This window comes from Suncus etruscus, chromosome 4, assembly GCF_024139225.1.
Source record: "Suncus etruscus isolate mSunEtr1 chromosome 4, mSunEtr1.pri.cur, whole genome shotgun sequence".
NCBI lineage: Eukaryota > Metazoa > Chordata > Mammalia > Eulipotyphla > Soricidae > Suncus > Suncus etruscus.
Window position 1 is genome coordinate 149,490,792 of NC_064851.1, and position 23,856 is coordinate 149,514,647.

General features: G+C 33.9%; 1 protein-coding gene and 1 non-coding gene across 2 annotated transcripts in view; both read right to left on the minus strand.

The window, feature by feature from the left end:
- The window catches only part of ZMAT4 (zinc finger matrin-type 4), a 467,773-nt gene that overhangs the window by 77,136 nt on the left and 366,781 nt on the right, over positions 1–23,856 (minus strand).
- On the minus strand, positions 15,854–15,986 carry LOC126007781 (small nucleolar RNA SNORA51). The gene has a single exon (XR_007495265.1). It is a non-coding gene; the product is annotated as a small nucleolar RNA SNORA51 (small nucleolar RNA).

A 23,856-nucleotide genomic window follows, 5' to 3' on the forward strand; every position in this document is an offset into this window, starting at 1 on the left:
TTACTAAAACTGAAACTCCTTTAAAAGATTTTAAGGGCTAGGGTTATAAAATATCAGCAGAGTACTTGCCTTTTATGTATGAAGCTTCGTATTAAATCTCAGACACCATACACACATCTACACAAGCTAAAATGTTAAGGCATTTGCTTTTAATATTTATTCTCTTCTACTTCTTCAATATCAATAAAATTGTCTAGTAAATATTTGTGATATTGCTATAAAATATAGCTCTTCTTAGCTATATATAAACACTGTTGTGTTTACTTTTTCATTTATTCACTTCTACTTTGTAGTACAATGTGAGAAGGATGTTATAAAATATCCTGAGGAGTCTGAGGTCTAGAGAAGTCATCAAACTTACAGTAACGTTAGTAGATAAATTTAGGTTTTAAGTACATTCTACTTTAGAGAACAAGCTCCTAACTGTACTCATATTCCTCTATGACATGTGAAAGAAACCCTCACAGAATTATGAAAAGCTGATTGAGATCTTCTTAGGCAGTAGTTTACAGAGAAAGTCATTATAGGGTTACTAGGTCAAGTGGGAGTAGATGATCTTATAAATCAAAGTTGAATTCATATAAGACTGTGATTTAGTCGATTTATAGTTAAACTTTCATATTATCCAACAATATTAGGAATATGTCCTAGGAGCCCAAAAACACAATGCTGAAAAGTGCTTTGTATTCCTATGTTCAATGTAGCACTAAAATATTCAGAATCTGGAAAAAACCCAAGTGCCTAAGAATATATGAGTATGTTATATATAGCTTATATATACATAAACATCTACATCTACACAACAAAATACTACATAGCAATTAAAAGAAAAAGGGAAGTGGAGAGAAAAAAAGAGGGGGAAAATTGGCCATTGGTGGCAGAAATTTTACACTGATAAAGCATGTTGTACATTGTATGACTGAAACACAATCATGAACAACTTTGTGCTTATGGGAAATAAAAACCAACTAATTGTGAAGAATCTTATAACTTCCATGCTTAAAGTAATTAAAAAAATAACTTGACAACAACAACGACCTGCTTACAGGAGAGGGTTCTCTGCATTGCCCTTTAATTGTGAGGTGAAATGAGAGGACACTCTGCACCATCCTGACTGCAATATAGGATATGCAGATTCCAGGATCTTTAAATACAGAAACTTGATTCCAACAACAGAGACTGTGCGAAAAATAAAAGTGTATCGGCACTACAGACAATAACCTGGATTGGACAAACTAGTTTGCCTGGAGCCTAGAGTTGGTCTTATGCCAGGAAACTTCAGGGGTAGGGGCTCCTTGTATTTAGGCCAAGGCTTTTCCTTTCCATATCCCTCATATTTTGGTGAGCCTATGCAAACAATAATTGCCACACTAACACCATTTTTACTATGCTCCTTTGACTCTAATCCATAAGAAAAACAACCCACTTAAACTTTTCTTTTTTTTTTTTTTTTTGGTTTTTGGGCCACACCCGGTAACACTCAGGGGTTACTCCTGGCTATGCGCTCAGAAGTCGCTCCTGGCTTGGGGGACCATATGGGACACCGGGGGATCGAACCGCAGTCCGTTCAAGGCTAGCGCAGGCAAGGCAGGCACCTTACCTTTAGCGCCACCGCCCGGCCCCCCACTTAAACTTTTGAGGTTAACTTAAACTAATAAGCATGTGCATGGAAATGTAAAAAAGTACTTTGCCTTCAATGTTTAAGGAGTTACATAAGTTTTATGTCTTTAGATTGCTTTGTGTGTTGCTAAGAAATATTATGTACTACAATCTGGGGACTTGAGGGACAAAGTAATTGTAAATGGGTTCTGTTTTATTTTTCATAATGTTCTTTGGCTGAAAGTTCAAAGCTAAGATATCAGCAATGGGACTACTGAGAATTCTGTTTATGGGTGATTGTCCTTCCACTGTAACTTTACCTTGTCCTCTGTCTTTGCATCTTTGTTCTCATAATTAAAAAAAAAATTAATAAAAAATTTTACCATTAAAAATTTGAACTTAGAAACTTTCTATTTTTTATTATTTTTTCCAACATGAAAGCTTATGAAAAAATGTACAAACGTTGAGTTCTAACATAACAATTGTATTCCTCTCAAACATTAAGTCATATAGATTAGGTGACATACTAATTGATATAGAATTCGGAAGAAACTAATTGATATAGAATTTGGGGAAAACCTTTTTTGAAGGTAAAGTCATTATTATTATATTTAATTCTTAAATCTACCTTATTAACAATATTAGTCAATTTACATGAAAAAAGGATGATTCGAAGACAACAAAGTTGTGGAAGTGGAAAAGCCTAATCTTAAAAGAATCATAGCTAATTGTAAAACTAGTAACATTAATAAATTCTTTAAAAGCTTATAAAAAGAAACATTGGCATAAGGGAAGAAAAATAGGAGAATTCTGTGTTTTTTCTTCAAATGAAATTGATATGTAAAAGTCCATAAAATATAACGGTTTTAGTTCAAATTGGAGTTAAAAGACTCAACACCATGCATCTATTTTCCTAAAATAGTCCAACTGGACTTTGAATTTTGCACCACAATTTGAAGACAGCTATGATTTGTTGTACTACCCTTCATAACACTAACAGGAAAATACTGTTGGGTCTAATTACAGACTTAGCATTCTGAACAACTGTTCTCTGTGTGTTCAAGCAAAAGAAAGAGTATCAATCTTAGTTGCAGCTCAAGTGATAGAAAAGCCTGAATAATTCCATGCCACAATCATTACATTGTATAGTGGGTGTTTTTGGTTTTAACCTTCTGATTTCATATCATTTAAAAGATGCATAAAATGAGGTTATCAAGCAGTCAAGCACAGAACTAATATTTGCTAAAGTAGTTCTTTCTTTATGTAACCTATATGCAATGCCTCAAAATAAATAATGAAGCAAATGACTTAGCATTTTCAAAAGTTATTTCCAAATAAAAGATTTTATAAAAGTTTTAGAGATGGAATAGATTTATTCTTAGTAATTAAAAGACAATTTTAGTGAGGTTAGATGCCTGACCCTAGAAAGAACTGGGAAATTGTCACCCTACTGTGAAGATTCAGAAATAAAAGAGTACTTCATTATCAAAATTTAAAATGTAAATAATTTAAATTTTAGTCTTGGAGATTATCATTGTTATTCTATTCTGATTGCTATTAGAAAACTGTTAACAGCCCCAAGGGCCAACTTGGTTTTGTTATTGTTCCTATGATGTAGAATTAAATATTAAAATAATAAAAATGAATAAATCTATTCTGAAGCAATCTATTCATATAAGTTATACTCTAGCACTTTAACAGCATATTAAGGCAAAACATGCAGGTAGAATACTTTCTTCCTGGTATGTATGTTAATGTGATACAAATGGAAATTCATATAATTTGAAATAAACTTTTTCCTTTATGCCTTACTGCATTGTAATAGGTCTCAATGAATACAGATAACATAGCACAGCAGGCTGTAATTTATATAGTGTTTTTATAAAATTCATTTTTTATTAGAACACAATTTTTGAGTTCAGATGTTTTATGCACAAGCAGATAATAACCCCTACATGAAATGATAGATTGTGGTATCAAGTTAAAACATATTAAATATTGGGCAACAGCTAGGTTTGGTAAAATATTTTATTCAGGTTAGACAGAGCATGTTTATTCCTTTTTACACTCTGCCTTGCATTCTTGCCTTGATTCTTCCAGTCAATTTAACATTTCTTCCCATATTTTTGGCCACTGTGAGTTCTCTGAATACTCAGTAGTAGTGAAAGCCTCAGAACTGTCAAAGTTGCGATATTGGTTATTAGCTGCACCAGCAGAGATTATGGTAATAATCAACAACATTGGTTATCAGCAACTATTGCTTTAGAGTTTTTATCTGGCTATCTAGTCAACCAAAAAATAAAAATAAAACGGAAGCAGATGAGTTGTCGTGCTATTTTCAAGAGTGAGACCAAGAAGGCTGTATGGAGGATGCAAAAGAAATATTTATTATATTATACTTATAAAAAATTCCTTATAGGGGCCGCCAAGGTGGCGCTAGAGGTAAGGTGTCTGCCTTGCAAGTGGTAGCCAAGGAAGGACTGCGGTTTGATCCCCCGGCGTCTCATATGGTCCCCCCAAGCCAGGGGCAATTTCTGAGCGCTGAGCCAGGAGTAACCCCTGAGCATCAAACGGGTGTGGCCCAAAAAACCAAAAAAAAAATCCTTATAGATGATATTGTGTCCCTCTATCCCCTAATTGACACATAAAGAGATAGGCTATTAAACATAAACATAATTTTGTGTTTTATCTGATTTTATATTTTAATTTTTAAAATAATATATCTCTCAACTTTTTGTTGTTGTTGTTGTTTCCCTTCACCTGCCTATAATCATTTCATTTTGTTGGTCATTTTCCAATTATTTTTGCTTTTTTTCTTAAATCTTATATGAGCAACCTCTCCGAATGATGCACACACAGAGAAGCATAGTGTTGGACTGCTCAGAAGTCAAGACAGACCTTGCAAAAATGTATTTCTTTTTCAATTTGTTTTCTTCTTTTTTGTTTTTTTTTTTTTGTTTTTTTTTTTTTGTTTTGTTTTTGGGCCACACCCGGTGACGCTCAGGGGTTACTCCTGGCTATGCGCTCAGAAGTCGCTCCTGGCTTGGGGGACCATATGGGACTCCGGGGGATCGAACCGTGGTCCGTCTCCTAGGCTAGCGCAGGTAAGGCAGGCACCTTACCTCGAGCGCCACCGCCCGCCCCCCAATTTGTTTTCTTCTAAATCTCTTAAAAGCTTATAGACTTCTTTCTCATATGGCCAAGTCTCTGCTAAACGATATTTAATCATCTTGCTTGATGTTTATTTAATGCTTATTTATGTTTATTTAATCATATTGCTTCCTGCAATACTAATCTTGGCCTATCATTGCTTCTTTATTGTGTCTATCTTTATTCCACATTTGAAAGATATCATTGTGTGTCTCTCACTTTCCTTCAGGAAAGAGGTATTTTTCATATTTTTCTGGATGACCAATTGGTACTAATTTATTCATATTTTTAATAATTTCTTTATTTAAACACCATGGTTACAAATATGTTCATAGTGGGTTTCAGTAATAAAATGTACACCCCCCTTCATCAGTGTAACTTTCCCACCACCAATGCCCCCCATTTCCCTCCATATCCGCCTTCTACCTATCTTCAAGATAAATATTCTATTTTTCCACTATCTTTGTCATGGTAGTTGTTAATGTCGTTATTTATCTCACTGTATTCACAACTCTTTCTTGTAAGCTTCATAAAATGGGTTCTTCTGGCCCTCATATATATTGTCTCTGGGATTACTACCATACTGTCTTTTAATTTTCCTAAATACCACAGACAACTGAGACTATTCTGTGTCTGCCTCTCTTCCTCTGACTCATTTCACTCAGCCTAACAGTCTCCACGTCCATCCATGTATAGGCTAATTTCATGACCTTCATTTTTCCTAACAGCTGCATAGTTTTCCATTGTGTAGATGTTAGATGTAACTGTTTCCTTAGCACACACCTGTTGTTGGGCATCTGTTTTTTTTTTTTTTTCCTCCAACTTCTGGCAATGGTAAATAGAACTGAAATGAAATTAGTGTACAGAGGGCATTTTTTGTACTGTATTTTTTGTGATCGTAAGTTATATCCAGAGGAGTGGTATAGCTGGATCATATGGGAGCTCATTTTCCAGTTTTATTGAGGAATATTCATATAGTTTTCCAGAAGAACTTGACTAGCTGGCATTCCCACCAGCAATGAATGAGAGTTCCTTTTCCCCCACATTCTAGCCAGCACTGGTTGTTCTTGTTCTTTGTAATGTGTGCCAGTCTCTGTGGCATGAGATGATAACTCATTGTTGTTTTGATTTGCATCTCTCTGATGTCTAGTGATGTGGACCATTATTTTCATGTGGCTGTTGGCCATTTGTATTTCTTTTTTGTTTGTTTGTTTTTGGTTTTTTTTTTGGGGGGGTCACACCTGATACACTTATGGGTTACTCCTGGCTAGGCGCTCAAAAATTACTCCTGGCTTGGTGGATCATATGGGATGCCAGGACCATATAATCCGTCCTAGGTCAGCACGTGCAAGGCAAATGCCCTACCACTTGTGTGCCCTACCACTCCAGTCTGGACATCTGTATTTCTTCTTTGAGAAAATATCGGTTTATTTCTTCTCCCCATTTTTTGATGGGATAAGATGATATTTCCTTGTTAAGCTCTGTCAGTACTTTGTATATCTTAGATATTATCCCCTTATCTGATTGGTATTGGTAGACTAATTTCTGGCAATACAGAGGTGGCCTTTGTGTCCTAGTCAGTTTCCTTTGAGATGCAGAAGATACTCAGTTTAATGTATTCCAATTTGTTTATTTCTGCTTCCACTTGTTTGGACAGTAGTGTTTCCTCCTTGAATATGCCATTAGTTTCAATGTCATGGAATATTTTGCCTACATTTTCTTCTATATACCTTAAAAACACTGCTTCAAGAAATAAAAGAGGACACAAGAAATGAAAACATATACCCTGTTCATGGATTGGGAGAATTAACATCATTAAAATGACAATAATTCTCAAAGCCTTGTATGGATTTAGTGCAATCCCCCTAAGGATACCTGTGATATTCTTCAAAGAAGTGGATCAAACACTCCTGAAACTCATTTGGAACAATAAACACCCATGAATAACTAAAGCAACCCTTAGTAATAAAAAGATGAGAGCCATTACTTTTCCCAACATTAAATTATATTAGAAAATGACAGTCATTAAACATCATGGTATTGGAATTAAGTCATCATGTCAATGGAATAGACTTGAGTATTCAGAGAATAACCCAAGGACGTTCAATCAATGAATCTTTGACAAAGGGGCAAAAATCCAAAATAGATCAAGGAAAGACTTTAACATACGATGTTGGGGCAATTGGTCAGCCACATGAAAAAAAACATGGAAGAAAATAGTTTAATGTCATAAGAGTTTAACTAGTTGAGATGGAGATATATTTTAATAGACTTAATTAACTTAAATTAACTTAATCAACAAATTAATTTTAATTAACTTAATTAATCATCAAATCACTGAAGCTGCCTTTTCTGCTTACCTCTGAGAATGTCAAACATAGATAGCATTACTGTAAATTTCATAAGTGTATTTTATTTGGTACATTTTAAGTAAGAGACATTCCTATGAATGTCATTATCACAGCATTGCTTACCTATTTATAGAAACATGCAAAGTGCTTGAGCTGCATGGTAACAAAATATCAGAATTAATCACATATGAGAAACTTGATTTTGGGTAAAGGAAACACTGTATTATAACTAGAAGATGGTTGTAACTTATTTCATGTATGTTGTAGTCTGAAAATGTGTAAGGCAAAGAACATAATGAAATCAATTAACCATTTTTTCCGAGTCTTTTTTCCTTATCTTTCAATATACTCTGGTAATTTAATTGAAGTATCTCTTACCAACTCTAAATGGAGAAAACAATTGCACTTACTTTGAAGAATTTATGTAAAAAAATAGGAGTAATATATTAATAAAAAACCTAGAATTATATTTTAAGTGATAGTGATCCTTCATACAAAAATAAGAATCTAACATATAACTGTGAGATTACATAATCATTTAATATTCCAGAACAGTTCTCTTTATCACTATGCTGATTTAAATTAAAGTAATTCTGCCATGCTGCATTCTCTATAGATGCGATTTATACACATCTTTGATTAGTGGTCAAATGCATCCTTATTCAAAAATCATCTTAATAATTGTTTGGCATAAAGGTAAATTGAAATTATATGTATTCTTTATTCTTCAACTTTGAAGAGATAACATTACATGAACTTTTTAGAAAGCTGTTAATTCCATGGAATACGGTATATTTTGCCAGTTTTGTTTTTAAATTCAGTGACTGAGACTATATAATAGGTAATTATCTTAGTTCATAAATGAAAAGAAATATGAAAGCTGTATAATTGTATATTTTTATTTTTAGGTAGAACACTAAATAGAAGCCTGTGTTTACTTCTATTCACATCAATATACCAGATGTTGTCTTCTATTAAAATTTTCTGTTAAATAATACCATTGCTTTTCTAAGATTCTTATAAACACTGAGTTAGAAGGTGTCACTGGTGAGAGACAATTTTTCTAACTTCCTGAATTTAATGCCAATATACCTTTATGTACCAAAAGAATATATCAAAATATAAAGATAGCTGTTTATAGATAGATATCTCTATAAATTATATAATACATAATTTGATAAATATTATAGAATTATAAAATTCATTGCTACAGTAAAAAACAACTCACTAAAATTAATTTGTAATCCAAACATTAATACTGCTATGTGAGAGCAAGATATAGTATAGAGGTTAAGACATATACCTACCATTCCTAGTGCTGTGTTTTATTCCCCATCTTGGAAGTCCTGTATGTCTCCATAGACCAATAGAGGTCCCTAGCACAGGTAGGGTGGCCTGATGATTCCCTGGCAATGCAGGGCCCCAGCTACATTGAATTCTCAGATCCTTGCATCAAACAACTCCTCTGTTGAGCAAGAGTTGTTGTTAGATCATAGTGTCTCCTGAGCATTGCCACCCTTCCCCATTTACCTACTAAAAAGTACTAACAATACTTTGCAGTAATTCTCAGGCATCAAGAAGCCTTTGGACACATACTTATTTGAAATTGAGTAGGTAATATTCTGTCTTTCTTTTTCAGCTCTGACAGATGACAGAATATGTGGAAAGCAGTAAACAGACAGTGATGGCAAGAAGTTCCAACTGTGGGCCAGGTAAGAAATTGAATCCCCACTCTGAAACTTGTAAGTAGGGTGGTCTCACTTAAAACTTCTGAATCTCATTTGTAATATAAAAATAGACTTTATGACTAGAGGGTCATTTAAAATTACAGTTCTGATATGTGCAGAGATAGATGGAGAGATGTCCATATATTTCCCCAGAGCAATGGTTTGGTGTTTGTTTTCAGTTTTAAGGTGATAGCAGGGGTTCTAGAACAAGAATTACTAATAAACTATGTAATCCCTCGGTGGAAAGTTGAGAAAACGTGAAGACTTGCAAGTGAATCTGATTAGAGTCTCTGAGAAGCCTTTGGAGTGGTTGACATGTGAGCAGACTACTAAATGCTATGTTGAAAATAAACTACAGTGCAAAAACGCCAGCAAAAGCATGGAAACTTGGGGCAGAAGCAGACAGATAATGAGAACAATGGCAATTGGTCAACCGAAAACATACAGAGAATTGGACTACAGTGGAATACCTAAATAATAAAATAAAAAAAATTAAAATATTCCTTTCATCTATTAAAAAAGGGGAAAAATTATAGGTTGCACTTTTACAAATATCTGATTTTGGTCTTTAGTTCAAATATATATAAAATAAATTATGTAGCTCAGATTCATCATTGCAATTTCTTTCATATTTTTCCTTATTTCTGACACTATAGATTCCTAAGCATTGTTATATCCTTTAGATCTAGCTTTGAAAAGTTTGATATAATTTATTAAATATTTCCTGGAGTGACTCCCAGTTTCCCTGAGCCCTGGCTGTGAATTGTTAATACTTGTCTCTGAGTAAACAAGTAAAAGGAGTAGTCTTTTTATTAAATTATCTATTGAGATAGTCTTTTATGAAATCTTCTATACTAATTTCTATCTCTAAATTCTACTAAAATATGAAGGGATGGACTAAAACAAGAAGAATTCAATAATGTCTAGTCTAGGTTATAATCTACATATTGTTACTCTGTCATAGTTATCACAAGTCCTTAGCAGTAGAAAAATACACAAAAAGTACCAAATAATTAGGGTATATTTTGGCTTAGGACAATCCTGTGATCCCTTCCAATTCCAAATAGTAGAAAGTATGGATATTTAGTTATTATTAATTAACTACCAATAGACAAATGTATCCTTAAAATAAAGATTGCATTATTATTTTTAAGCTGTTTTGAGGCTATACTTAGAAGTGTTTAGGGCTTGTATTCAAGAATCATTTTGTGTGCGGCTTAGGTACCATGTGCAGTGCCAGGAATGGAATATGTGACAAAGACATGCAAGACAAGTTCGTTCCTTATACTGTCCCTCAAGTTTAACAACAAAAAAATAAAAACTGATTATAAATCTATTCTTGAACAAGCATGAAAAAATAAAATATTTTAAAAATATAAATATATTGTTGAAAACACATGCATTAAGTTTATTTTCTATAAATTGAAACATATATTTTATGTTTCTGAAAGTTAATCTGTACAGAAGAGCAGGGAATAATCAAAATGATCTCTAATCAAAGCAAAGGCATCTTGTACCACTACAACACCTAGATGACCTACCTTTCCCCTTGTCCCAAGTCTAGAGTCAATATTCTTGACTTGGTCTTGAAACCCAAGTTATTATACAATAAAAGTACTTTTTGGTGGTGGGAATGTTGCATTGGTGAAGGGGGTTGTTCTCTTTATGACTGAAACCCAACTACAAACATGTTTGTAATCATAGTGCTTAAATAAAGATAATACCAAATTAAAAAAAGAAAAACCTTTTCCTCAAGTCTGTCTTTGTGTTATCCTAGTCTTATTCAAACAATTCACAAAAAGAAGACTAGCAAACTGCTTTTCTATTAGTAATTTGGTGACTCAGGGAAAATGGTTTCACACAGAAATATATTAAAACATCTATTACCCAACATAGTAATAAATGTAAATAGTATAAAAACTATCTCTAGTCTCTCAACTCAAAAATTAATCTCAATTTGAGTTACCTCAATCTTGAACATTTTCAGTTATCAAAGGACAGGATTTAACACTTAAACCTCAAAGACAGAGAAGAAGAGATAGTAAAGAATTTGCCATCCAATTGGGTGACCTAAGCCCAATCCCTGCCACCCTAATTAATGGTTCCACAGACCTTGACAGAATTGACTCTAAAGTCAGGAGTAAGCTTTGAGCATCATCAGTGAGTATGGCTTTAAAACCAAAAACAAAACAGCAAAACCCCCAACAACAACAACAACAACAACAACAACAAAAAGAACCCATAAGTACAAGGATTTGTTTGGTAGATATGCCAAAATTTGCACTAAAGTCCTGATTCTAAGGGGGTCAAGAGTTATAGAATAGGGGGCCGGAGAGATAGCATGGAGGTAAGGCGTTTGCCTTTCATGCAGGAGGTCATCGGTTTGAATCCCGGCACCCCATATGGTCCCCCGTGCCTGCCAGGAACAATTTCTAAGCCTGGAGCCAGGAATAACCCCTGAGCACTGCCGGGTATGACCCAAAAACCACACACACACACACAAAAAAAAAGAGTTATAGAATAAAGGAAAATTGAATTTGTGCCCTCCAGGTTTTATCAGTCACTCTGGTCCACACTCATCAGCATAGTTTTTCTAAGCAAAATTTTAGTAAACTTTCAATTTATCAGATCTCAAAAGTTCAGGCTGGGAAGGGTAAGTTAGCTCATAGAAAAAAAAAAAAAAACGAAATAAAGGTGAGGGAGTGAAAGCATAAGAATAAAATGGAGGGCTTTGAAGTTTTATTTTATTCTTTTTTTATGCTTCTCAAAATATCTATGTTAAAAGGCTAAATTATTTTATTTTAATCGGCTCAATTTTCAATATGATTTAGATTGGAATTTATAAGAAAAGGAAGAAATTGAGAGCCTCTAGATTGTTTTATTAGTTTTATGTGCTCTCAAAATATCGATCATAAAAAATACCAAATTCTTTCATTTTTATTGACTCTTATTTTCAATATGCTGCCAATCGGGCTGTGTAAAATCCAATAAAAATTAAATTAGGTAGGAGAATAAAAAATGAAAGACATATAAAACATAAACCCATCATTTTATTTTGAGTTTAACACACTTAAAATTATATGCTAACAAAATTTTTCTAAAGGCTTACTCTCAAGTTTTATATCTGTCATACTGCAGACTAAAATAAAGTCAGATGTCAGATTACCCATCAGTGAAAAAATTTATTTTTGTTTATTTATCATCCATTTACTACATGACAATATTTCAAGAACTTAGCTTGATACTTTTAGTAATTGTCACTGCTCCCACCAGCTGGAACAAGTTTTAGTGTCATAATAGCACCAAAATATATAAATTAACTAATTGAATTAGAGTATTTTCTTTTTTGTTGTTTTATATTTTGCTTAGAAACTGTGAATTACAAAACAGTTTATACTAACATAGCTAAATTGGTACAAAGTAAAGCATGTTTCTACATTTTGTACTTTCTAAAAGATTAAGAAATTCACTACAATTTTAACATATTACAATTGGCAAAGTACATAGTTCGACTAAAAGTAAAATACTAAAACAAAAATGTATATACTAAAAACAAAAGTATCTTTGAATAACATCAGTGATTGAAAGTAGACAAAAGTACAAAGAATACATCAATAAATATCCACTGCTTATAGAATTCAGAACTTAGAAAGTTCCTACCATATACAGTTAAGACTAGGCAAAATAAAATATTCATAGAAGTAGCAAGAATATTTTTTATTTAAAGAAAATGCACCACCTAGTTAATCATAATACATTTGTTTTTAGATAAGTGAAAGCAAAGTTATTGTAAAAAGGAAAGAAAAAATAAAATATAAGAAAAATAAAATTAGAAAAAGGAAATAAAAGATAGTAACATGCTCATTTGTGAAAATTATTGCACCACCAATCAAGTCATTGGCAAAATATTTAGTAAGCTCTTGTTTTTATATGTTCAGTTTATTAAATTGGATGTTCCTTTAGGGTTGATACATCAAACAAATGACATTGTCCAGAAATTCAAAGATACAACACTACATTTTTCGGGGCATATACTCAGCTGCAGGGCCTCCTGGAAGAAGATCTCATTAGAACATGATTACTGCATTTGTGGGCATAGTTACAGCTGCCAGGTTTTCCTGGAAGAAGGAAGTTATCAAGGGTATTGGGGTGGGGAAGGTTGCCCGCACTTGCTCCAAAGTCCTAGAGATATCAGCGCAACATGTGGAACGTGGAAAGATCAGCATCCCCACAGGAAGTAGTAGAGAGTCAATGATGAGGCAAGCCATTGGGGAGATGATAATTGAGTGGGATGGAAGCAGCAAGCATGACTTAATAGGGTGAAAACTTGGCCCACCCTCTCCTCCTGAGTTAGGTCAGCTTTGTGCTGTGTGGCCAAAGTATCCATAATTTTTCATTAACTTGGTTACATTTCATCTGAGAAGAGTGAGTGTGTCTATGAAGTTGGCACAGTTCAAACATGGTGACTCGAAAGTATAATTTTTAAGAAGACTAGAAATATTTCTCATTTGCACGGAGGACACTTCAATGATATATTATTTTTTAATTTAGATCAAACAAATAATCCCTTGCAAGGATATTAAGCATTGGGTAGACAAAATACTACAAAGCAAAGATAAGTTTTGTTTTGTTTCTTTTTTTTTTAATCCAAGATAAAGTTTTTGTTGAGACAGCAGTTCAGGGTTAGCAATTTATACCCGGGGTGTAAAAATATCCTAATCAAATGGATGAGCTCTCAAATATTTCTTTTCCATTACATTTGTCTGGAAACGTTGATTGCCAATTGAACCACATAAAATAAAATGAGTTGTCTGTTAATAAAAGCAAGAACAATTTCTTTAGAAAATGCCATGAATATGATTTATTTCTATTATCTTTCTCTTTGTGAAAAGATCCCAGATTAAATGAAAGTAACAACTTGTTATTTGTACCATATTTTCCTCAATACTGTTAATAAGAGAGATATTGTTTCACCGCTTCAGGATCTTTTTAAAAAGTCAAATTTGCAGACTCAATAAATAGTAGATGGAGATTTTCAGAGGTCGTAACATTACAATCTCAGGGAATGAAACTGAAACCCCAAGGGTGCAGCCCACCCACCTTTCCCTTCCTGACCAAGCTCGTCAGAGTTGACTCAAGTTTTAAGAGCAGGGGAGAATGATAAGACTGGAAACTTAGCTGGTTCCAACCCCTTTCAGAGTCCAGGCAGGTCAGAAGCTCCAGTGAGCTCCATAGATAGAATAAGGGTGTGTGCATCCTCATTGGGAGCCCACCTCTTCCTAACACACATCCAGGTCCTTGGCCTCTCCTCCATGATGGGAATGTGTGACGTGACCTTTGACTTTGAAGAAATAAACAAATCAGCAACTTCTTTCCCTTCCCTCAACCAAAAGAGTTGAGTAACAGCAAAAACAGGCAGTATAAAAATTTGATATTTTCCTAGACTAAAAACTACTTCCTATTCTCAGATTAAAGAATTAAATTAGCCCCTTGGTCTTTGCCATTTGGTCTCAGCACATATGAATTATGATTCTTACATAGGCTTCTTTTTCCACCAAATAAGATATATAGATTCACATTTTTTTTAGATTCACATTTTTTTTAAGTCTTCAGGATGACATCTATGTTATCTTTTGATAGCAGTGCTCTGTTCTGCCTTATAGTATAGGAGTTTCTGACAATACAAAGCTCACAGTATTCTTTTTTGTCAAGAATAACTTAAAAGTGGTTTTAAGGGGCTATAGAGATAGAACAGAGGTAGGATGTTTGCCTTGTATGCGGCTGACCTAGGATGGACCTCGGTTCGATCCCCAGCATCCCATATGCTCCCCCCAAACCTGGGGCAATTTCTGAGCACATAGCCACGAGTATTCCCTAAGCATCACTGGGTGTTGCCCGAAAAACAAACTAACAAAATTATTAAAATAAAAAGTGCTTTTAAAAAAATCCTAAAACCGGGCCCGGAGAGATAGCACAGCGGTGTTTGCCTTGCAAGCAGCCGATTCAGGACCAAAAGTGGTTGGTTCGAATCCCGGTGTCTCATATGGTCCCCCGTGCCTGCCAGGAGCTATTTCTGAGCAGACAGCCAGGAGTAACCCCTGAGCACCGCCGGGTGTGGCCCAAAAACAACAACAAAAAACAAACAAAAAAAAATCCTAAAACCAAAGATTTAATAAAGGTTATATGACACATTCTTTTATATTAGCATAAAATCATGGATATAACATATAAATGCTGAAATTCTATTCAAGGAAAAAAATCTATACTCTATATATCAATGGTTTTATATATATATAAATATATGTCAGATGACATATATTTATATATTGTTCTTATATTTATATTGTATGATTTGGGCTCCTATCCAATTAAACAACACTGATATGCCACCATTTATTATGCCTAGAACTTTTAAATCATCTGTGGAAATATCTGATCTCTGAAAGCCATTCTTCAAATTATGGTCTGATGCTATCACACTTTTAAAAATATTACTTTGTCCTAATTCCTATCAATGTAGAATTTCTTTCCAGAAAAAAAAATGTTAGTATGATATTTTTTATTCTAAGCACAAGGAAAGAAGTTCAGTTAGACTAAGTCAATCTTTCATTTGTTCAAATGCCTTCTCCAGAGAAGTTAAAAAAAATTTTACCATTATCAATTAATTTTACAGACAAATTGCTTAGCTGCTGCAATAAAATTGAAGTAGTAGGTTCTTGAACTCTCCATGCAATCTAGAGAGATTATTTTTATGGACAAGAATTTTTATGGTTAAGATTCACTAAGTTGAAAAATACATGAAGGACAGCTGAAGTATATGGTTTCATACAAAACTAAAGTTCTGGGCCAAAGAAATAATTCAGCAGGTTGAATGTTTGTTTTGTATGTAACAAACCACGAATTTATTCTTGGAACCTTATATGGTCTCCTGAATTCACTAGAAGTAATTAATTCCTGAGTTCTACCAGGATAGCCCCCTCCCAAACAAACAAACCTGGAGATCTAACCTTTATTTTTCACTTTATTTTTTGTTCCCCAATTCACAATACAGACCAGGCAAAGGGCCTGTGTTGAGGTGTACATGGGGTGCATTTACTGTACCTCCTCTTTCTATACAGTCAGTGTAAAGAACACAGCCTGTGGTAAGAATTGGGAGGTCTGGGCCCGGAGAGATAGCACAGCGGCGCTTGCCTTGCAAGCAGCCGATTCAGGACCAAAGGTGGTTGGTTCGAATCCCGATGTCCCATATGGTCCCCCGTGCCTGCCAGGAGCTATTTCTGAGCAGAGAGCCAGAAGTAACCCCTGAGCACTGCTGGGTGTGACCCAAAAACCAAAAAAAAAAAAAAAAAAAAAAAAAAGAATTGGGAGGTCTTTTCTTTTCTTTATTTTGATTTTTTAAATATATATAAGAAATATATATATATATATATATATATATATATATATATATATATATATATATATATCCTTCACCAGTGCAACATTCCCATGACCAATATCCCAAGTGTCCTTCTTCCCCACCTCACACCGGCCTGTACTCTAGAAGGCTTTCTACTTTATTTTATTTTCACTCTATTTTTCATTTTATTTTCTATTTTATTTTATTTTCACTTTATTTTTTTTAATCTAGCCTTTACATGGCTTTTGTTGTAATGATGGGAGGCCACAAACTTGGTTGTTGAACCACCAGGAACCTACAGTAGCTGTGCTTCTAGGATCACACTTGGAATGTGGGGGAATATTGAAGTATTGGTCTCATTGCCTGCAAAACAGGTGCTATACCATTGTACTACCCAGCTTCTCTGAGTTACCATTCTTAGTATTATTAACTACTATAGGAGAAAGACTTTGAGGCCTATTTCCAAGATCGTAAAAGAAAATACTTCTCACTTTATAGGATCGCATGAAAGCAAAAAAAAAAAAAAAATGGCAAAACATAGAAAACCCAGCAGAGTAATGATAATCTGGAAATTCTAGAAATAGTTTTTAAGTATACCTCTTTTCTTTCTTTCAGGAGTGTATACATGCTAAAAGACAACTGCCACTGCTTCAGGGCACTGCTACAGATCAAAGACTATTGTGTGCCAACACAAACAGTAGCCAAGCATTGCAGATTTTAGGTAATATTTAACCACTAGTGAAACTATAAAAAATTGTTAATTACACATCGGTGGCAACTTTGAATTTCCACTATTGCCATTACTTTCTCTGACATACAGAATCTATTACATATAAATTGATATTCCTCAAGTTTCTGTGATTGTTTTACTTTTCTTCTTGATCTTATCTTTTGACTAATCTAATGCATGCAAAGTCTTCAGTTATTATCTATGAATTAAAGTTCCCATGACAAGTCCTGGTTACTCTAAAGTACAGACTTAATTTATCCAGTGGTGAACTGCATCCTCATCAAAATGACTTGAAGTAAACTCAACAAGTTGCCATATGTCTTTACTACTTAAACTCATACAATCATCTTACTACTTCATTAATGTATTTCTTTTATTTTCCGTATTTCCAATACTTATGCTTCTACCAAACATACTCCAAGATTTGTTTGTGTGTTTGCTTGTTTTGGGGTCTCGGGACTTACTCCTGGCTTTGCCCTCAGGGTTCCTTCTTGATGAGTGGGCTGTGTGTAAGGCAAATGCCCTCCTCACTATACTAACACTCCAGCCTCATAAATTCTATATTCTTTCTAGCAGAAGGGGACAGAGGGGATAGAGGTCATCATAAACAGTATTCAGGAAACCCTGAAGCCACTTCTACTAAGTATTAGCCAACTGGTCCATCAGTTCAATGTTGAAGTCTGCATTGTTATGCAACTTTTGCTAAACTGACTTTGTTAGGGTGGATATTACCAAGATATCCTGGAAGTCTTGGAGTCTATAGAGTCACAATAATCAGTGTTTTGGCGCCTCCAGAAACCTACCTGGTGATTTTCAGGGGACTATGTTGTGCCAGTAATTAGTGTTACAGGCAGATCAGTTGCCTTAACCCCTGTATTATATGTTTCTCTAGCTCCTAAGCCAGAAATGTTTTATCTAACTATTTATATTAGTTAGATCACTTTGATCTCTCTCTTTTATTTTTCTTTTTTTGGTGGGGGCACACCCAGTGACTCTCCTGGCTATGTGCTCAGAAATTTCTCCTAGCTTGGAGGACCATATGGGACGGTGGGGGATTGAACTGTGGTCCATCCTAGGCTAGCAGGTGCAAGGCAGATGCCTTATGCCTAATGACATTACTCTGGCACCACTTTGATCTCTTAACATTCTTTACTCTATTGTTTTCTGAATTTTAGTTACCTTCTTCTTTGCTCACTCTCATACCTTAAAAAATAAATTTTAATCTAATTTTTAAAAGTTTTGACACCAAGGTGTACAATACTATATAGTAAGATTCAATATAAGAGTTTCAATACCACACCATTCACCAGAGTGACCTCTCAAGTTCACATTGACTCCTCAGTTTGCCATGGAAAACTTAATTTTGTTGACCAGCTTTTAACCTATTCCATAGTTCTTTATCTAAGGATAAATCTTTGGGTATCTAAAGCAAATCTTTTGTTTGTTTGTTTGTTTGTTTTGGGCCATACTTATGGTGCTCAGGGGTTATTCAAGGCTCTGAACTCAAAAATCGCCCCTGGCTAGGGAGACCATATGGGATGCCAGGGATCGAACCCACATCCATTCTGGGTCAGCACATTCGAGGCAAATGCCCTAATACTGTGCTACCACTCTGGCCCCCTTAAGCAAATCTTAATACATATTTTAGATTTTCTAATTTAGCCAATATCCTGGACTTGGAACGGATAAACAGATGTGTAACAGTGCTGCTATGCTTCACACATAGCCTGTCCTTCAATCTCTTTCATTTTTGAATGAAAGAGTGCACTTCAGAGTCTGGGTTGGATGATGGCAATTTTGGTAAGAACTTTGCATCAAAGAGAAACCAAAACTGAGTGGAGCTAAGCAAAAAAAAAAAAAAAAAAACAAAAAAAAATCCACACTTGTTTCCACATAAATTTTCTCTTTTAAGGTAATTATTCTCAATACCAAGAGTCCAGAGGCATTACACATACTGAGACTAAGTTCTGTTAGGGATCTCTACACATAGCAACATATAACTGATTGCTTCATGCTCTGTTTTGAATTTCTTCTTTTTTCTAGCTTTTTTACTTTCCATCCTTTTTATACATAGTGACAAAACACTGGAATTAAATTACTGTTCCAATTTCTGTTTTCAAATGTATCCAAAACTTCTTTGTAAATTATTCTATGCACCGTTACCTGAAGCCTCCATAAAATAAAAACAAGTCATGCTGTGATGATTTGCTTTTAAGGGCTCCTGTTAAAATATTAAAACAAGCACAGAAACCAAAAATACTTGACTGATATTTTATTTGCTGAACTAAATATTAAAGGTAACTAAGAATAAAAATTTGAGGTTTAAAAGCCTGTTAATGAAAAGGTAATTTTACAGTATTTTATTTAAGTTTTAAATAAAATAAAGTGAAGAAGAAAACAACAGTAAATATCACAAGTGAATAATAATTTAACCTAAATTTGTCAAGGGAAAACATTTTGGCTACTACTACACTGAGTTTTGGGGAGAATTTCTCATGATCTTTGATGATCTATTTAGGGTCAGAAAGTGATATAATGATGTATGTAGTTTATATTGCACACTTTATATAACAATTTAAAAATGTATAGAAATGTAAAGATGTATATAAATGTAAGAAATAATTTGAAAGCACAGCTATGAAAACTTGATGCACACAAGAAGTTTCTTTAATAACTTATTTCATCTAAGAAATGGGGCTGAAAAGATAGTACAGCAGGTGGCATGCTTGCCTTGCATGTGGCCAACTGGAGTTTGATTGCTGACACCCCATGTGGTACCCCAAACTCGAATTCTATGAAAATAGAGACAGGAGTAAATCCTGAGCATTTCCAAGTGTGACCTGAAAACGGAATAGAATGAAAGACAAAAGACTAAAAATTAAAACCACATAAATAAAATGTCAGGTCAGATAAGCCAGACTTTGTGTCAGAACTGTTCTATAATGTATTTGACATGATAACACTAATGCACATCAGATGTTTAATATTAATAATTTCCAACAGTTTACCCTAAATGAATCCTAGTAAATCTTTCAATTTTTGTAGCAGAGTCAGTATCTAATAATATATCCAAAATGTATTCATAGAATACTGAATCACAAACAAATAGAAATTTTAATTTGTATTAGAGAATTGCAGTATATATAAATAAAAATATAAGTCAATAATTCAGAGTCTTTGAACAGGAGTCTGTTAAATTACATCTGTTATTTATGATTAAGTAAAAATAATAGGATATGGAATGTGAAATACTTAAAAGTGGAAAGAGTTCATCTTATAATCAGGCCATCATTAAAATTCAGAAGAAAACCACAAAACAAAAGATTGTATCACCAAAAGCAAGATGATATACCAAAAACTATTCCCACAGGTGCAGACTATTTACTAAATATGCAATTCACTAAGAAATTCTAAGAAAAATGTATTTATTTTTTAAAAGAACATATTCTTCCCATAGATAATTCTCTTTTAGAAAAGTGATATAAACAAAGCATTAGGATGGCTAGTTATTTGGAGTTAAATCCCAATTAACTTTTATATATTAACTAATATATACTAGAGTTCCATCAGTTATACACATTTTAATAAACTTAATAAGCATTAAGAATACTCCATAAGATACATAGTTAGAAAGTTGTTCTTGGTTGAGTTTCAATCATACAATATTCTAACACCACATTTTCAAAAAAGAAAAAAGAAATAAAAACCAAACTATTACAATTTCTTTCACATGGAGGCGAACATATTTCTAAAAATCTGGGAAAAATTAATTTTAGGAAGAGAAAAGGTGCTGAGAAGGTGCTGGTAAAAAGAACTTTAGTGTTTTTAATATGCTCTAAATTTTAGGAAAAAAATGTACTCATGTATTACTGTTAATTTAAACTTTATTAATAAATTAAAATTTAACAAGCAGAAAAAGGAAAAGCACCATACTAATAAGACTTAAAATTTATTAATTAAATATATCTTTAAAAATCCAATTATATGGAAAAAAAAACTGCAAACTTTGCCCTGGTAATGTCTAGGATAAAGGCAATATGAAACAGAGTCTATTTGTAATTGAAAGTCCCAGAGGATTCCTTGGCATTTATCTTCTGCATCACACTTCTAAGAGGCTATAAAGGCTTACAAACAATGCTGTCAGCGGGAGTGGGCCTGGAGAAAAAAGCAAGTATAAATAATGCTTCCTGACACCAGATATATTTCATAGTCTCTAACTAATGGTCCAAATTTTTTATAAGAAAGGAACCAATGTTTAAATTTCTTTTAGGAGGTTATAGTTTGTAAAACAGAAAACCAAATAAATATAAGAATCTAATGACCTCTTTAGTTTTTATTTTTATTAAACTCAATAATGTACAAAATCATTCATAGTTAATTTTAGACACATTGTGTTTCAAATCATTCCCACTACCAATGTCAACTCCCCTCCACCACTGTTACCAAATTCTTTGAATATTTTCAAATTAAAGCTAACTCATTTGAATGTAAATACTGAAGTTGCAAGATTACTTTATTTTTTAGTAAATATAATATAATTTAGTTGCAACTATAAAAAAAAAGTAAAATGATAGTGCAGGGGTTTCAGAAACCAGATTCTCATTCAGAGAGGATCTAAAGATGGAAAGGAGAAGAGAAACAAGAATCTCGTTCAGCCAATCAAGCATATTTTAGCCTAAAAGACAATGACTTTTAGAGGATTGAGAGCCACAGCAGGCAATATTAAGGGTTTACTCCCATCTCCACTTGCAGGAATCACTTCTGACAAGGTTTAGGAGACCAATGAGGTGTAAGGTATTAAACCCAGGTCAGCCAGCATCTTATGTCATGTTCCTAATTGGTTTTTGAGCAACCTCAAGCAGGTCCAGAGAATACTGATGAGGTCATAAGGTAATTAAGTAAGTAGGAGAAAAGGTAACAAAAGTTTATTTTTCATTAAAATAAAAAATCTCTATATAAAAAAAAAAGAACAAGTCACCATAGAAAATGCTTAGTAGTTGCAGAGCAGAGCAATCCCATTTGGGATTACAGATCTTATATCACTCCTTACGATTTACCTTATGTTCTGGGGGCAAGGACAGAGCTACTACTTTTCTAATGCTTTTATCCTGTCACAAGAAAACAAAATTAGCTCAAGTAAGTGGAAAGCCTTCAGTAAATAAGTTGATGATTGAGTAAAACTTGAGGCACAATTGGAATCGTGGGGTAGGTATTAACATGTATTGAGCATTCAAGATGTAATCCAGTGTGTATTTGGTCTTGTAGGGCTATCCAAACTCTCTGAGTCTTCCAAGTTCAGGAACACTTCCAAGTTCAGGGCACTAGAAAATCGAAACTAAAACACAAACTAAAACTAAAAATCACAACAATTCCCATTCTTTTAGAGCACATTATAATTTTAGTAGAATTCAAGTTGTTTTGAGAAAGAGTTTATGGAGAGCCTGCCTATAAGTAGACACTGGTGAGAAATCCAAGTTCAAATAGAGTGAAAGTAGGTCAAGTAGAGTGTAAAGCAACTATAGACTTTATTCTCAGTAGTAGGTTTAAACATAGGAGACTATGAGCAGGTAGGGATAAGTTCAAGTAAGTAAATGGAAAGAAAAACAGATCATCATGAGCTAGGTGAGAGGATTTCCTCACTCTTTTTGTGGCATCAGCTAAGATCTTTGAATCAGATGGATAGATAGATGGTTAAACTGATCCCTTTAACTTCCTTGAGTGATGAAGCATACTATGGAAGAACACAGAAAAATCAATACATAGATCATGTGCACTTAAGACAGTCCAAGTGAAGATCTTTAGTTACTTAGAGTTACTTATATCTCTTCAGACTTGAAGCAACTGTCTATGGCTCAAGAAAGTGTGACCCAAAATACTTCAATCTAATATCTTTGAGACATTCGCTAAAATAGATAAAGGAAGTAGAAACAGTAGTTTCTATTTTTTTCTTTTTTGTTTTGGGCAATACCCAGTGGCATTCAGGAGTTACTCCTGGCTCTGAGCTCAGAAATCTCTCCAGCAGGCACAGAGGACCATATGGGGTGCTGGGGATTAAACCCAAGTTGTCCCATGTTGGTTCCAGGTTGGCCGAATACAAAATAAACACCCTACTATTGTGCTAGTGCCCCAGCTGAAAACAATAGTTTCTATAATTGATACCACTCAATCAAAACCTTAATATTTAGAAGGTATAAACAGATATCTGCAATTTAAGATATTTGCAAATATTCAGAATTCAGGTGTTAGACTAGATAATAAGGGCAGAGGAAATAGATTCACACTGTGACACCTCACCTGAGAATTTAAAATACAAGGGTTAGAATTAGAGGAATAACTGACAACACAATGAGGTAATAGTATGAACTAATTGGGACCTATTCTCTGAAATATAGATGTTCAAAGCCTCAATTTTAGTCACTGAGAAATGGGGTCAAGGATCAAGAAAAAGAAGTGTCTCTTAGTACATTTTCTCTTCTGCATCATTAAGTATTTTGATCACACCTTTATGAGTCACTTGAGGGCAAGAGGTAGTTATTTTCATGCCACTTTACTGTCATCAATGAATTTCTTAGGTCAAATTATTAACACAGGTCAAATTATATTTTGAAAGAGCTTACCTATGAATTTCCTACTTAAGTTGTTTTAGTAATTGAGTATTCGTTATGGGGTCAGGGCACTTATTAAAAAGGTATTGAAAATATTGAGTATTTTCTTCAATTTTAGAAACACTAAAATTCTATTTCTCTTTACAAAACAAGTTTCCTTAAAATAGAAGGGGCTGAAGATATGTGTGATACACTATTAAAGTCATTGAAAAGAACCCTGTGCCAAAAGGCTTTCAAACACTTACATGAACATCTTCCTGAGGCCAAGATTTTTTCAGAATCTGTCCAGGCTGAT